Consider the following 15,043-nt stretch of genomic DNA (forward strand, 5'->3'; position numbering starts at 1 on the left):
AAAAAAAAATCTTAATTATGCTGCCACTTCTCATGTTTTTCTCATGTTTAGACTACAAACTGGCCCGAGTACCTGGACTATCTTCTACATTACATTTATGTCAGCTTTTGGAAATCAATTAGTATCCACAGTTGGGGACAGATCTGCAAAAAAATCCAGCTTGTTTGAACACTTGTGTGCATTGAAACCCCCTCTTTTGGTAGTAGCTCCAGTTGTTCTGTAAAGTCATCCTTAAAGGACTGGGCCCTTAAAAACTGGGCTGAGGATAAATTTTAAAAAGCAGATCCTATGGAGTCTACCACAGTCTTTCAGGTGCACTGTGATCTGCAGGTATTATGGTGGCTTGGGAAATAAAAATAACCTCACATTTTCAGTAGGTAATTCAGTATAGGCATTTTTTTCAGTGTATAGCTAGGTCAATTTTTGTCTCTCCATAAGATTCTCAGCTCATTTTTTTTATTACAGGACATTCTCAGATCCTTTCTACTTTTCCCCTTTGTTCACAGTTAGCAAAACTCCCAGTTACTTTATGACATTGTATTACTTCTGACAAAAACTAGCCCATGTATTCCCATTTTGGTGAGTTTTTACATGAAGCTTTCCTATCAGTTTTGTACTCATTAGCTGAAGCAACAGATGGGTGTCTCCATAATAGCAAGGAATTGATTCTGTCAGGTGTGGGAGGGAAGCAGGGTGAGAAGGACTGGGGCCCTCCGGCAGAAACAGAAGCTGGAAACCCCAGTGTGAAGCCAATGTGCCTGCAGTGCCACTGCATCTTTCCGTGTCAGCTGAATGGGAGCTCCCACTTTCCTCCTTACTTTGTTCTCTGAAGGTGCTAAACAGTCAGCAAGATTTTTGTTCTTTTGGCTATTGTTAAGATGAAGAATCTGGGATTCTAGTCTTGCATAAATAATGAGTTTAGTTATGTAAGCATACATAACTATAAATTTAAAACCATATAAAGAAATTATATATATATATATATAATAAAAATTATAAAACTATATAAAGAAGCATCCGAGAATACTTGTAAGAGCAACAGAGTGGCTGCTCCCTCAGGCCATATCGTTCCTATATGCTACCTGCTGGGTTCATTGTTAGATGTAATGCCCGGCTCTGCAATAGCTGAAAGAGAGGCTAAGTATGATAGATTTATTCTCAACCTCCCACCAAGACAGTAATTCCAGTTTCAGCAGCTATATGTTCCCTTGCATTTAGACTGTTCCCTCCCAGGTTTGCCACGCCGCTCCCTTTCCGCCATGCAGGGCTCCGCTCCGCGGGGAAGGAGAGGGGGCAGCCTTCGGGAAGGAGCGTAGCTGACTCCAGAACAGCGCGGTGGGGTGTGCTTTGCACCTTCTCCGGGCTGCTAAGCATGTAATTTGCACCCTCTGAGAAGCGGCTTCTCCTGGAGCCGCACTCCCCCGCAGCCAGCGGCACCCGGCGACGCGCGGTGACCGCCCGGGCAGCCCCGGCTCGCTCCGCACCGGCTCCCGGCCGGGGGCAGAGCGGAGGTGCGAGCTGCAGGGGCTGGAATCCAACCGCGCCACTCGCGATAAATAGCAAACTGAGCCTGCCATAAGGCAAGCAGATGGATGTGGTGCCCTTTGGTTCCTTCCAGTTACAAAAGTAATTCTTTTTTCTTGAGTCATGCCTAGCAATGGTACAATTATTTTTGGACTGCCACCAGGGCAGCACTGATATGACGGTCGTTTCTGTGGTACAACTGCTGGCCATTACTTGTGGCAGAAGTATAAAATAGTGTGTTTAGACCCATTGCTTTTTATTTCTAGATATTTGTCCAGCTCAATTTAAAATTTTCTTATTGTCTAGTAAGACAGTGTATGAGTCTGAGTGCCCAAAGTAAAACACATTAATGGACTCTGAACCTTGATGAGCACTGCAAAGATTGCCTGTCAAAGATAACCATGTAAGTCTGTGGGACATTCCAAATGTACTTTTTCCCAATACTTTTGTCCAGACACCTGGGTATATTTAATAGACATTGCTGCCTACAGTAGTGTAGTTTGAAAACAATTACCTTTTTTTTTTTTTTCTGTATTATTCAAGTAGTAAAGCGATATGGCGCTCATCAATATTGATGTGATGATGCTTTTTGAATTTTTATGTACTGACTGTATTATTTTGTGTTTGCTGTGTAGCATTTTTAGAAATGGGACCCTGGGATGCATCTTGAGTGATGCTATTGGAATGGCTGGGTGAGGTTTTAGCATTTAATTTAGCTGAGGTTGGAGGACTAATGCTTATGCAGAGCAGTGAGTACAGAGCTGAGGCTCTCCATACAGTTAACAGTGAGAAACATTTTCCTTTAAAAGACAGACACCAGTCTGAGTTTTTCCATTACTCCAGGCTGTATGCAACTGCTGCCATCTCTCCCATCCTCCTGTACTCACCTCCATATGGGCTACTGCTTGCATTCTTGCCTCCAAATGAAGTTTACTGCTTTATAAGTGGCCCGTGACACTTTTCTGCTTCTGTGGTCCCATGTGAAGGGGATCATACTCCAGAAGGAGCCATTAGGAGATGTTATGTATTGTGACTTTCATCCTTTGAGGGAACTTATTTGCCTGACAGCTGATGACAGAAAATTTACTTGTCTTTCTAAGATGGACAGCAAACAGGAGACAGTACAAGAGACTCTGTTGCTGATTTGCAGGACACTTGAGCAGGATTGTAAAGCTGTGTTTTCCCCTCTTCCCCTTGACACTAGCCATTGTGACATATGGTCAGCATTTGACATGGCCACAGCTGAGCAGCTCCTCATTTAGATCTGGGCTGCATCTGCCTCCAGAGACTCAGGTGGAATGCGAGCCATCTGTCTAATGCTAAATGCAAAGACAGCCCAGGGATTGTGCCCTTATATGACTTTTTCTTTTATTTCCTTTAAATAAATAGATTAATCATTCTTGAGCTTACAAGTTTGAAAACAATGGAGCGTTAGAAACTACAGCTGGGAAAATGTTTTGGGGGGCTCCTAAGTACAACAACCTTATTGACATATGGAAGCAAGTCCAGTTGAGAGCAACTAGGGACTTGAGCATACAAGAGGAAAGACTGCAAGAGCATCAGGCTTTGTACATCTTGGAGCAAACCCAGCCTTAATGGGATGTTATAGAGACAACCAGTCTTTCCACCTACAAGCTGCAACTACTATATATTAGAAAAAAGCTTATGATAATCAGGACAGTCAACACTGGAAGCAGAGGGGACCTCCATCACCAAAGGTCCTCAAAGTTCCAAGGGCTCTGATCATCCAAATGCAAGCTTGGCTCTGCTTTGGGTGAAGTGTAGGAGCAGATGACCCAAAGACCTCCTTTGCAAACGAAATGATTTGATAGTAATTTAACACACGCTATGAAGGCAGGGAACTAGCAGCTGTGTGCTAGGGGATAGCATGAGCACAGGGCAGCTGAAGCCATACATAATTTATATCCTATGATCATCATGGCATGAACTATTTCCCTGCTCTTTTACTGGGTGTGTTACTAGACTAGCACTATCAGATCAGAGCTGCAGTGGTTCTTGTAATGCATTACTTGGTTGTGGCTTGCCAGTCATTGCTTTTCTCCAAGCAGTGAGATTAATATTGGCAATGTGGTGACTATTTTGGCATTATTTGCACCAGGTGGGCAATATGCAGTCACATAACAACTGCAGCTGTGTTCATATCTTGTTATGTGAAACTGTACCCTCCTGCAGTGACCACAGGTAGACCAGCCTCAAACAACCAAGCATTTCTTCAACTTTCAGCATTTAAAACCTCTGAAAATATTAAGGTAAACACATGTACTATTTGCATTTCACCCTTTTAACCCAATGTATTAGGATCATTTTTTTCCCTGTGTAGTCCCATGGTGACCATTAATTCACTGCCAGTGGCAGGGACTTCCTTCTGACCAATGTCTGAAACAGGGAAGATCCACCAGAGACCTCACATATCCAAGAAGCTCAAGCTTTCCTGCTTGATGCAGCAAACCCAAGCCTGTACCTGTATCAGCCAGTGTCCTTGACTTATTTCCTTCTGCAGATACCCTTGTCCCAGAACCCAGAATGCTGTGAGCTTGCAGAGTCACTTACCATTTGAACGTCATTTAAGAGACATTTGGCTGGAATTCACTCTCTCTCTCTCTCTTTTTCTCTCTCATGACCTCTCAAAACTCTTTCCAGTCCTGTTTTCCAGAGCTATGCAGAATAAAACATAAACCAAAAATACTATCTCAGCCAGGGTAATGTTTAAGTATTAGGTTTAAGAGTTCACATATGAGAAGGACGTGAAATAATGGAGTCAGAGGCCATGAAGAAGGAACTTCAGACATGCTGGGAGAAAGACACATGTAATCTGTTAATTATAAATGCTGGAAGCCTGTATTGACTCTATAAGCCTTCAGACATCTGGAGAACTACATATGTCACAAAGAATACTGAAATCCTCACTGAAAACCAACATTTTTTGCTGTCAAGCTGGAAGACTTTATTTTATTACACTAGGTAATGACAAATAGGTTCAAAACCCTTGACCTGGAAGTATAATAAAACACAGAGCTGACACATTATCAGACAATATATAAAAAAATTATAAAAGAAGATAAACAGGGATGGGGCATGACTTCATAGATGCCTGAGTCGTGGGTAATTTAAGGGACCCTGAAGTAGTTTCTGCCAGTTTCATCAGGCACATCATACAGCAACACCTTAAACCCAGACACTGCTTCTGGCCACTGGTTCAAGAGCTCTGCTGCTGGATGGATGTCAAGCAGACAAGGAAGAAACTTGTCCCGTTGGCTGTGTTTAGTGACGTGAGTCAGGCTTTTCTTGTCTGGAAGAACTTCTGCCTCACCCCATTTGTGGCAAGGGTGAGGGTGAAGGGGTGACATCTGGCTGGACAAGCAGCTGTGTGAGCATTGTGGGGTCCAGCAGCACTGTTTTCAAGATGAATCAGAGGCTAAGAAGTAGGTGCTCAGTGAGTGTCGTAGCTTCTGCCCAGCAAGGTTTTCACTCCCACCATCCCCCATGTCAGTTTGATCCCTGAGCCTGTGGGTGTAGGCTAAGGTGACCATGGCAGTGTCACAGACAGGGTACTGCCACTGAGTCACCAGCTGCCACGCAGAGTGACTGTCAGTCCGTCAAGCAATAAACTGAGTAATATTTGATATCATGAAGTGAAAGCGAAAGACAGCACAAATAACACACAGCTGTACCTGGTGCTCCCGGGTCTCCTTACTCTTTAATTCCACTGGGAAACCTCCACGGGTGCTGTGGTCAGGAGCAGGCTTTGAGCCACCCCCTAGGGTGATCACAGGACTGGGAGGTGCCACTGACACTGAAAAGTCTTTGCTTTTAACATTTTGTCCCTGAAAGTGCTGCTGTTCATCTTTTAGGTGCTTGTGGCATGCAAACAGAGGTTGGTGGTTAACCTCAGCTGTCTAATGCTCGTGGTGGTAACTGCCAGTGACATTTGTCAAGAGTTTGGTTCTCAGGCACAGGGAGCACTGAAGTGTGACAGGAAGCAAGGGGGAAATGTGCAAAAAACAGGAAAAGGAGGGAAAGCTGCTCATGAATTTCAGAGGCTGGGGCTACACTGAATGAGGCAGAAGGCCAGACTGAGCCTCAGAGTGGCAAAGGTGAGGTGGCATATGATCTCAGATAAGTTGCAGGAGCTAATACTACAGGCAGCAGTACTATTAACTACTAGGAGTATCAACTAGAGTAGCAGCTACAGGCAGCAGTCAGGCTGTCCTGTCCCTTCCAGCTGTATACTTCTCTGTGCCATGAGGGTGCCATGGAGGTTTGTGAGGAGATGGGGTGGGAATCTTTATTTGCATCCTCTGAAAATGTTTGGGATTTCAGAGTGGGATAGCAGCCAGCTGGGAATAGAGGAAAGAGCCAGCTCTGAAGTGACTGGAAACTCCTAGATTTGGTACAGGAGTACCCTTTCTCTGTAGACTGCTACTAGGAAAAATGAAGAATTCAACATTTTCTCAGGATAGTTGCCAGAAAATATTGTCCTTATTTAAGATCAATGGTGATCAGAGAAAGATCTTTGCTCTGTTGTTTCTCATTCCAGGGACTTGGAGAGGACAATTCTTAAACTTTCCTCCTGGAGGCACACCTTTGGTCTCTAGCAACAGCTGGGGCAGGCTCTGGAGCTCTGCAGGTGGCCTCTGAAGGAAGCCCATGAGCATCTGCAGAGGTGGAGTGCCACCAGGCTTGCTCTACAATTCAGCTGCAGTCACAGAGTGATGACATACCCCTGTTGAATCCCAAGGAATGGGATTAAACCCAGGGAATCAATAAGCTCTAATTTCCCAGATGCTGTTAATTAAAAAACTAAGGCAGATGAGGCTAAAAGCTTTTCAGGGGAGAGAATGATGAATGCAGTCTGCTGTTGCTGCTGTTGTTGCTATTATTACTAATAATGAAGAATGGCACTTTTTTCATTTCAATTGCCTTTGAAAGGCTTCCCTGGTAGAAGCTGGATCAACTGCTTTCCCAGAGAGGGGGATTTTTCTGACCCCCTGTGCTGTGGTGTGTCAGTGTAAGGCACTGAGCCCCTGCCCTGCTGAACAGTAATCAAGGGAGAATGTTTCTCTGGGAATCCTGCTCCCATGGCTGCTCTCACCAGCACTGCTCACGTGCCTGGGAGGGAGCACCACGAGCCTGTGACAAGGGCATAACCAGTCCTATAGAGGAGAATTCCTTGAGGATTTTGAAATTAGAAATGCAACATGCACGCCCTCTGAAGCCTCCATCCTGTGAGAGGAAAAAAAACAAAGTGCCACAACATATGTGGGGCACTGTCCTTGGGAAAGTGATGGATTTCCTTCTGCTGCAGACTTCCTGCTGCAGTTGTAGGGCTGTGCAAAGGGAGGCACCTCACAGCCCAGCACAAGGCAGCTGAGCAAAAGGGCTGTATGCCTTGGGCACATTGCTGTCAGATCATTCTCACCACAGCAGAACTTGTCCTGCTGCTGGGGTAAGGTGTGTTGAAAGCAAAACCACTGATTTCCTGCAAATCAGTCATGCTGGCACTCTGTTTTGCTGGAGGCATTGCTTTTGGGGCAGGAGGCATTCACGGGGGACTGGAGGTGTATGGGCACCCATTCAGGATAAGAGAGACATCCCTGTCTCCAGAGCTGCTCCCTCCTGAGCAACCTGTGGAACATTACCTAGGTAGCCCCTTTGGCACCCTTCAGCCTTCCTTAGATCCCTACAATTCAGTCTGAAGCCTGTTGTGCCTTGCACACTTGCTCAGTGGTGCCAGCCAAACCTGGAGGACCAAGTGTTCCGCTCTGAGTGCACTCACTGAGCTGTTTCACACTGGAAAACCCACCACATGTGGTGTAGGTACTTGCACTACATTCCCATGCCTCAGCAGTGAGTGACAGCACACCCCAGGGTGTTCATAAACATTCATGGGTACTGCCTACACCAAGAGAGACACTCATCTGCACTCTGCCCCCAGGGTGGGAGTCTAATACAAATTCTTTGAGACACTGATCTCTTATGAGACAGACCAAAAAAAAAAAAGCCATAAAGTAACAGCTTTGATAGCCTTTAAAATCAATACCCAGCTAGTAGCACACACCCCAGCAGAGCTTACTTGAAAATAACTGCATTTTAATTTAATTTTCATGTAGAGTGCTGAAACAACAGTTTTTTTAAAGCACTCCTTTTGTTCAGTGGTACCTGCTTTCCTGCTCCATGCCTAATCTCATTCATACCCTAGCTGGTTTTTTATCAGTTGTGGTATAACTTCACTTAGGCAGGGACATGCTTTGGTCCTCCATCACTTTGCTCAGTAAGTGCCCTGAGGCGCTTGCTGAAGCTTGCACTGCATTTTAGCCAGTTTCAGTTCATCTGCAGAATCCTACTTGGTCAAATAAAACTGTTGAGACAAGTCTGAGTCGGCTCAGCCTTTTGTTTTCAAACGATGTAACACAGAAGCATATGCATCTTCCTTTACCAAAGAGGAAAAAAAAAAAGGGCAGGAAGGCAAAAGAGATGCTTGAAATATTTTCCTGAACTACACAATGATGAGTGCTTCCGTGTTTGGTGCAATCTCTTTCTCTGGCCAAACATGGTAAGGAAGTGACTCGGCTCCCCACAGCACAGGCTTGCCAATACCTCTTTTCAGCTGCTGAAGGAGGAGAGGACGCTGCATGTCTCTGCTGCTGTGAGCTTGAATTCAGAGAAAGGCAGCAGTCCATAGAGACACTATCTTTGTATCAAATCAAGGAGGAAGTGATTAAAAATTATTTATTTCAAAGATACATGCAGATCACTGGATTGTTCTTTGTTTATCCCAAATGTGATAATAAAAGGAAGATCAAGGTTAGGATTTCCACAAATCCATTAGCCCAGAGCAAGAAAAGAGGTATTACCAGCCCACCCTAATCCAAGGCAGGGATTCAAATACCTGGGGCTGGAGACAACCCCTTTTGGCTTCTAAACTTTCCCTTCACTCCTGATCACAGAAATGCAACCTAAAACTTATATAGAACCACATCCGTCCCCATTTCTGGTTTGAGGCTCAGCAGCTGCTCTGACCCTTTACACTGAGGCTGCACTGTCAACCCCAAACCAACATTTCACCAGGGGAACTGCATTACAGCACGTTATCACTGCAATATGCCCTGCTGTGCTTCTCACCAAGGTCTGGGAGCAGTGTGGGAAGGAGGAGAGTGGCTCATTGCTGTGGCCTTTGCCCTTCTCCTAACTATGGCTTCTGCTGCCTGTGACCAGCTTCCCACTGCTCAGCTTCATGCCTCTGAATTTGGCCACCCGAACTGGTAACTTCAGTTGTGCTGTCTGTTAGCTGGAGCCTCTCCCTTTTGTCAAATAAATGAATGGTGTATAATTTTACTGCATGGTGTGAAAATCCTTTCATTCACCCATTTTCACTGCATTCACTCAATTTCTGGTGAAACCTGTCCTTAGTAGACCTTAGGAGCCCAGCAGATCACAAGCACTGCAGAGAGGATGGGTCTGGCTCTGGGTCTGGCTCCTGGCTGTGAGCACACCCAGAGACCTGGCGAGGTGATGCTGAGCTGGCAAAGGCAGCCATGGGGTCCTGCATCTAGAAGTGACCTATGTTAAAGTCTTGGTTTGCTTGAATAAAGGCCAGCTGTCTCTGAACACTGAGCAGGTTTCCTTGAATATATATATATATATATATGAAGTTAAAGCCCTCTCTGCATCAAGTCACCAAAGGCATCACCTTTTACTAGTGACAGAAGAGAGGTCTGCTAAAGCATGGAGGATAAAAAATATCAGGAGCAGTAGGCTTTGTTTTGCTTAACAAAGCACTGTCTGAAGTGGCACAATGTGAAAATAAAAAAGAACTAAAAGAGAAGAAGGCTGGTAGAGGGAAACCTGTGGACTGCTTGGCAAGAGGAAGGCTGGGATCGGTTGATTTGGACCCTGTATTTCAGCTGGGCTCTGCTCAGAGCAACCTGCCTGTCAGGGAAAAGCCTTAAGGAATGTTTCTGAAAGATAGGGAGAGATATCTTTAGGCACAAGGAAAGGAATAGCCACAAAAGTCATCTCCCTGCTTCTATCTCACATTCAGAGCTGCCAAGTTTCATATTCAACTATAAATCAATTGCTTTCTAACTATAAAGCTGTCTTTTTGTGTTTTAATAGGAAATTGTCTGAAAATTTCACTGGATGGCATTTTCAGATGATTTAAGAAAAGGCTGTTGATTTCAGACCTCCATAAGTGGTTTGGTAAATAAATACAAAACTGAACAAAAGGATGATTTGATGTTTCCAGAGACAATTTGGTGGCAATTTTCAGAAATACAATAGTTCTTCATCCAAAATACATTTCTTTTTATATCATGGCTGGCAGGGATCAGATAGCCTTCTTTCTTTCTTTTTTTTTTTTTTCCCTGCTAATTCATTGAAGAAGTTCTGTGGTTTGGTATTAACAATGCTGTATCAGAAAAACTCATTGACTTCATTGACTACTGCTTTTTGCTCCCATTAATAACACCTTCTGGAGGTGCTTCCCAATAACTGCATAATGTATTGTAAGCCAGATCACTGCCCCAATACTTTTAAAGGTAATTTATGACTGTAATATCCTGTGAAGGTTAGCTGTTTCAAAAATTCTCACACTTACAGTTTGCTAACACAATTTATTTGCAAGCCTTATAAAGAGGGTGAGAAATAGAGGATGGGAGAAGTCACAATAAATATCTGCTATACAATTTCCAAGGTAAATCTCAAGTCACACTGGTAGCTGCACAAGAGCAGCACAATATTTTTGCCAAAGTTAAACTTCTTAAAAATATACTGCATTATGTATTTTCAACTATTATCTAGTTTTTTTCTTTTCATTATGTACATATTATTTACTTTTGTCATTTTGCATTTAGGAACACATTTTTCTTACTATTAGTCTTAATGTTATTGAGTAGAGAGAGCTCAGCTTTAGCATTTTAGAGTGCACCAGAAAACAAGAAAAAAATTATATTTATACATCCTAAGTTTGCATCTTCTGATTTTTAATTTTAAGGATTTCAAACAATAAACTGTCCAATAGCCTCACCCTAGAATACAAGAGGAGGTCTTGCCTTCATTATTACTTGTGTCAAAAGCAAAAACCTGCATTTTTAAAGCCAGAAGAATATTTTACTGAACACTTATTTACTAGGCTTTCTGTGAATAACTTAATGTGCCTTGAGCATTGCTGAAATGTAATGGCAACCATTTATGGAATAGGGGAGAGGGTTTCACACAGGAATTAGTGTGGGGAGCAGGTGAACATGTCACAGGGAGCCAGAATCAGCAAAGTTATCAGTGATGTTCTTCAAGAATGTGTTTGGAAACCAGTGCAATGCAATCCTTTCCTTATTCACCTGCTACAAAACGTGGCCTAAGCTTAAGGCATTTGTCAGTAATATGAAGAGGCATGGGGTCACTAATGCTGAAAAGGATGGAGCATCATTCATTAGAGAGGACCAGAGGACCCATCAGAGCAACAGAAACAGAGGGAACTGCAGAAGCAGAAAGTGCAAAGCCATGAGCATGGACTCATGAGCAGGGTCCCTGTGTCAGAGGCAGCAGGGCAGAGAGGGGGAATGTGGAATGGTGGCTGAAGATCCATGAACCACCAGTGTGATACTGCTGGGATTCAGTCTCAGGGACTCTGAAGAGAAGGATTGAATGTCTGGGGTAGTCCCAGGCAGTCCTTTTCCAACCTTACATTGTTCCAATTCTATGATGTATCAATCCAAGCACCTTCAGCAGGAAAAAAGGAAGTTTTAGTACAACTATAGAAGGCCTGTGTATCAACACCTGGAGAATATCAGTCTTTTTTATATTTGGAAAAAAAGGGAATTTAAACTGAAATGGGACCAGAGGAATTCTACCAAGGTGATGAGGAAACTGAGAGTAACAAATGAGAAGATATTATTGGATCTTGGCTTATTTAGCTAAGCAGAGAGAAAGGAAAGAATAGGATTACTTTTCACATTACTCAAAGAGTTTATACTAAAGAGAAAGAAGATTGGGGGGAAGTAAAGAATAAGAATAATGGTACAATCAGTTCTGGATTTAGAAACTAAACTTGTTAAAATAACCTGCCAACTTCCTTCTTAATGAGTGACCAGTTTTGGGAAGATGTGGGAGGGGATTTCTACCTTTGTCTTTATCCTGAGAGGCTGGACTCAGTTAGAAGATGGGTGAACACTGCTGGCAGCTACTTTGGCATGCCTTGCTGATTTGCTCAAGGTTAGACTAATGATCTGAACTGGGGTCATAAACCAATTTTACACATCCGTTCAGGAGGGATTTCTGGGAGAGGGAAAATGCAAAGTTTGAAGAAATAGAGATGAGAATTCTCAACTGGCTCTTTATAAACTCACTAACAAAGCACCCAGAGTGGTAAAACTGGAGTTTGATTTCTCACTTTCTCTGTAAAGCTGTAGGATTGGCCCTTATGTTTGAATGGGGAAGCTGAAAAGGCTTTGTGCCTTGTGGAAAAGGCAATGATCAGGCTGGATCATGCTTTTCCTGCCCACTGCCTGTGACTATGGGGTGTTGGTCAGCCTCAGACAGCATTGAGCTCTGGGTGCCTGGTCCCCTGGGTGGGACACTTTGTGTCTGTGTTTTTTGAAAGAAGCATCTTGAGGACCCTCATGTTGCTCAGGAAGAATTGGTTGAGGGTGTGCAAGGCTTAGTGCAGCCCTGGTGATCCATCCTGCCTGCTGGTCTGTAAGTAATTAAAGCAATCAAACAGAGGCCAATCCCATGACAAATGAGGACTTACACTTTCTAGAGCTCCAGGAGTTTTCTCAAAGGTATCACAAGAACTGAACTGGCCCCATCCTGGGTAGTTGATAAGATGAGCTGACACAGGGTAATTGCTGACTTACCTACAATGGAGAACAATGGTAGGAGAAGCACTCAAGCCATCAGCCCTTTTCAGGTCATTTACACTTCAGACACAGACTGGAGAGAGAGATTTTACTATACTAACAGCCTGGGAAAGAACTAGTTGAGTTTTTTTAATATATATATACATTTTGCTATAAACACAAAAGGATGATGATAGTCGTTGGCAGCTTGAAGAACTAATGTTTATAGAATTGAACTGCAAACCAATGTACCTCAAGAGCTGAGATCTGAGCTGTTGCTCCGGATCACCCTATTAACCAGCTCGTTCCCCGTGCTGCTTGCTCCTTCTCTACCTCCCTCTTATTTCAGGAGTTCAAAAACACTTCAGTGTATCTCTAGGCAGGATATTTAAGGAAAAGAAAGAATAAGGAAAAAGAAAAAGACTTTAAAACATAGTCCATTCCTTGTTGAGGTGTGTCTTACCTTACATATGTCTAGCAGAATAGCTTGGTGACTGAAATATATTATTAAGAATAATTGCTGGTGATGAGCAGTTGCAGACTACCTTTTAAAATCAGTTCTTGTATGGAAGCAAAAATGGCTGCAAAAATATGGAAAAAATAATGCTTCATAGATTTTTTTGATGCATGCACTCAGTACTACAGTGCAATGCATACCTATGTAATAAAAATGGTATTTTGCACTAAAAATTTAGTAGTTTTTGAACCTGCAAAATATCATGCTGTATTGCATCAACCCTTTACAATAAACATCACACTGGCTCTGTAAGAATCATTTATATGCTAATATCAATGGGGCTTGGGCTTAAGTCATTCTATTTCAGCTTAGATTGAAAAGAATATTTTTATGAGACTCACAACCAGACAAACTCATAAGAATATTAAATGAAATTCACAATTTCCAAGAGGAAAAAAAAAAGAAAAATATGGAAGAAATAGTATTTTGAAACTGAACTTCTGTGGATAAGTGCATCCATCTTCTGGATGTGCCCATTGTGCCTGTTATTTTTTTAAATTTCCTACTTCAGATACTTATATCTACTAAAAAAAATTATTTATCCATAAAACTTACTGCAGAATTGAAATTTTGCAGGCAAGCACTTATCTCAGGAAATATCCATTGCTTTTTAATCCAATCCAACTGCATTTTGTAGTGTTAATACTTTCAGTGAAGTTTGCTAACTTTGTTTTAAACAGTGCATTCAAAGAAGCAGCATATTAACAAGGAAAAGTATAAGAATCTTGATGACCTGATGTTTTTCAGTGCTGTGCTTAAATTTAGTCACTGGGCTCATTATTTCAGGTATTGTTCCTTCATATTTGCTGGGAGAAAGAAGTCTTGGTATCTGTCAGAACTTTAGACACAAGCAGTGATAATGTGCAAAACTGGAGTCGAGTCTGAGAGTGAATTTGAACATATGGGTGTCTGTGCATGGCATCATTTTACTTCACAATGAGATTTTACTAACATGTTCTGAATCATTTAGTGCTAGTATGGAGAATTTTTGATTGATAAATTTCAAGGTTCACATTTTGTAACGGTGTCTGGAGACTCTGAATTACTGATTTGCAACATTTTCAAAGAGCTCAATTTTCACTGCATCACCTGCTCTGGAAATCAGCATTCTTCTGGGCAAGGTGGAATAACCTAGTGCATTTTTTTCTGAAGAGGATGAGGAGAAGCTCACACAAGCCTTCTTTCTATGTATGTGTGGAGTTCAGAGAGTGATCTTCATTTTGGTGCAGGAGGCAGCAAGGCAGTTCCATTTTCAGTCAGAACAGCTCTTGGCAATATAAACATTGCTTCTTAGATTTGTGTGTGTTCTGCAAAATCCTACAAAACCTGAGGCAATAGGTGTAGGGGGTGTGCAATGGGTTTGATCTGGTCAATCAAATCCTCAGGCTGTAGATGCTTTTTTACCAGGAGTTGAAGAAAAGCCACAATTCACAATTTATATTCCTGCCCTCCTTTTCTGACCATTTTGTAGCAACCCAGCACTAATGTTTGTTTCTCCAGGATGGATGGAGAGTCAAGAAGCCTGAGGGAGGCTGACCCATCTGGATCACAGCGCTTTTGCCCTCTGAAGTTTGTCTGTCACTGCTTACTCTTTTGCAACTTTTTCTGCAGTCTGTACCTGACCTACAGAGTTAAAGAAAGGGTCACTGGATCAACAGCTCAGGGCTAATAATAGCTGCTGACTAACCTTGAGAGGCTGTGGTGTACACCTACCCTGTATCACTGTGCCGAGCATCCTGCCTGAGAAGCCAGGCAACCTTAAAGTCAACAGCCCCTGCCCCTGCCAGCCAGATAACCCTGAAGCTGCAGAGGTTGCTTTGCAGGGGGAGGCCCTGAGGTCTGGTGCAGCTGGAACAGCTACAGGACCCTGAAACAAAAGCTGAGCACTATGGATGGGCACTGAGAGCTTATCTGCAACTTGCCAGTAGTCTGTTTGTGGGCTCAAGTATTAATTAGATCAGAAAACTAAGGATAAAGTAAAAATGTTCAGATTGATATTTTCGCCAACTTTTTTCTCCTAAGGAGGGAGCAGGCAGTACCTGTCTCCTAAAAGAAGGTGCTGAGCACACAGTGGTGAATGAAGGCAGACATGCAGCTCCCACACTATGTGTGACTACTGCCTGCACTGCTGGGCTCCCTTTCCTCA

The 15,043-nt window shown here is 43.0% G+C and overlaps 1 long non-coding RNA gene across 1 annotated transcript; it reads right to left on the bottom strand.

The window, feature by feature from the left end:
- Nucleotides 1-4,149: 4,149 nt before the first annotated feature.
- On the bottom strand, nucleotides 4,150-5,345 carry LOC132324307 (uncharacterized). Its single transcript, XR_009485568.1, has 2 exons — nucleotides 5,217-5,345; nucleotides 4,150-4,200 (listed from the first exon to the last, which is right to left on the bottom strand). It is a non-coding gene; the product is annotated as an uncharacterized LOC132324307 (long non-coding RNA).
- Nucleotides 5,346-15,043: the final 9,698 nt, after the last annotated feature.

The sequence above is a fragment of the Haemorhous mexicanus genome, chromosome 2 (assembly GCF_027477595.1).
Source record: "Haemorhous mexicanus isolate bHaeMex1 chromosome 2, bHaeMex1.pri, whole genome shotgun sequence".
Lineage (NCBI taxonomy): Eukaryota > Metazoa > Chordata > Aves > Passeriformes > Fringillidae > Haemorhous > Haemorhous mexicanus.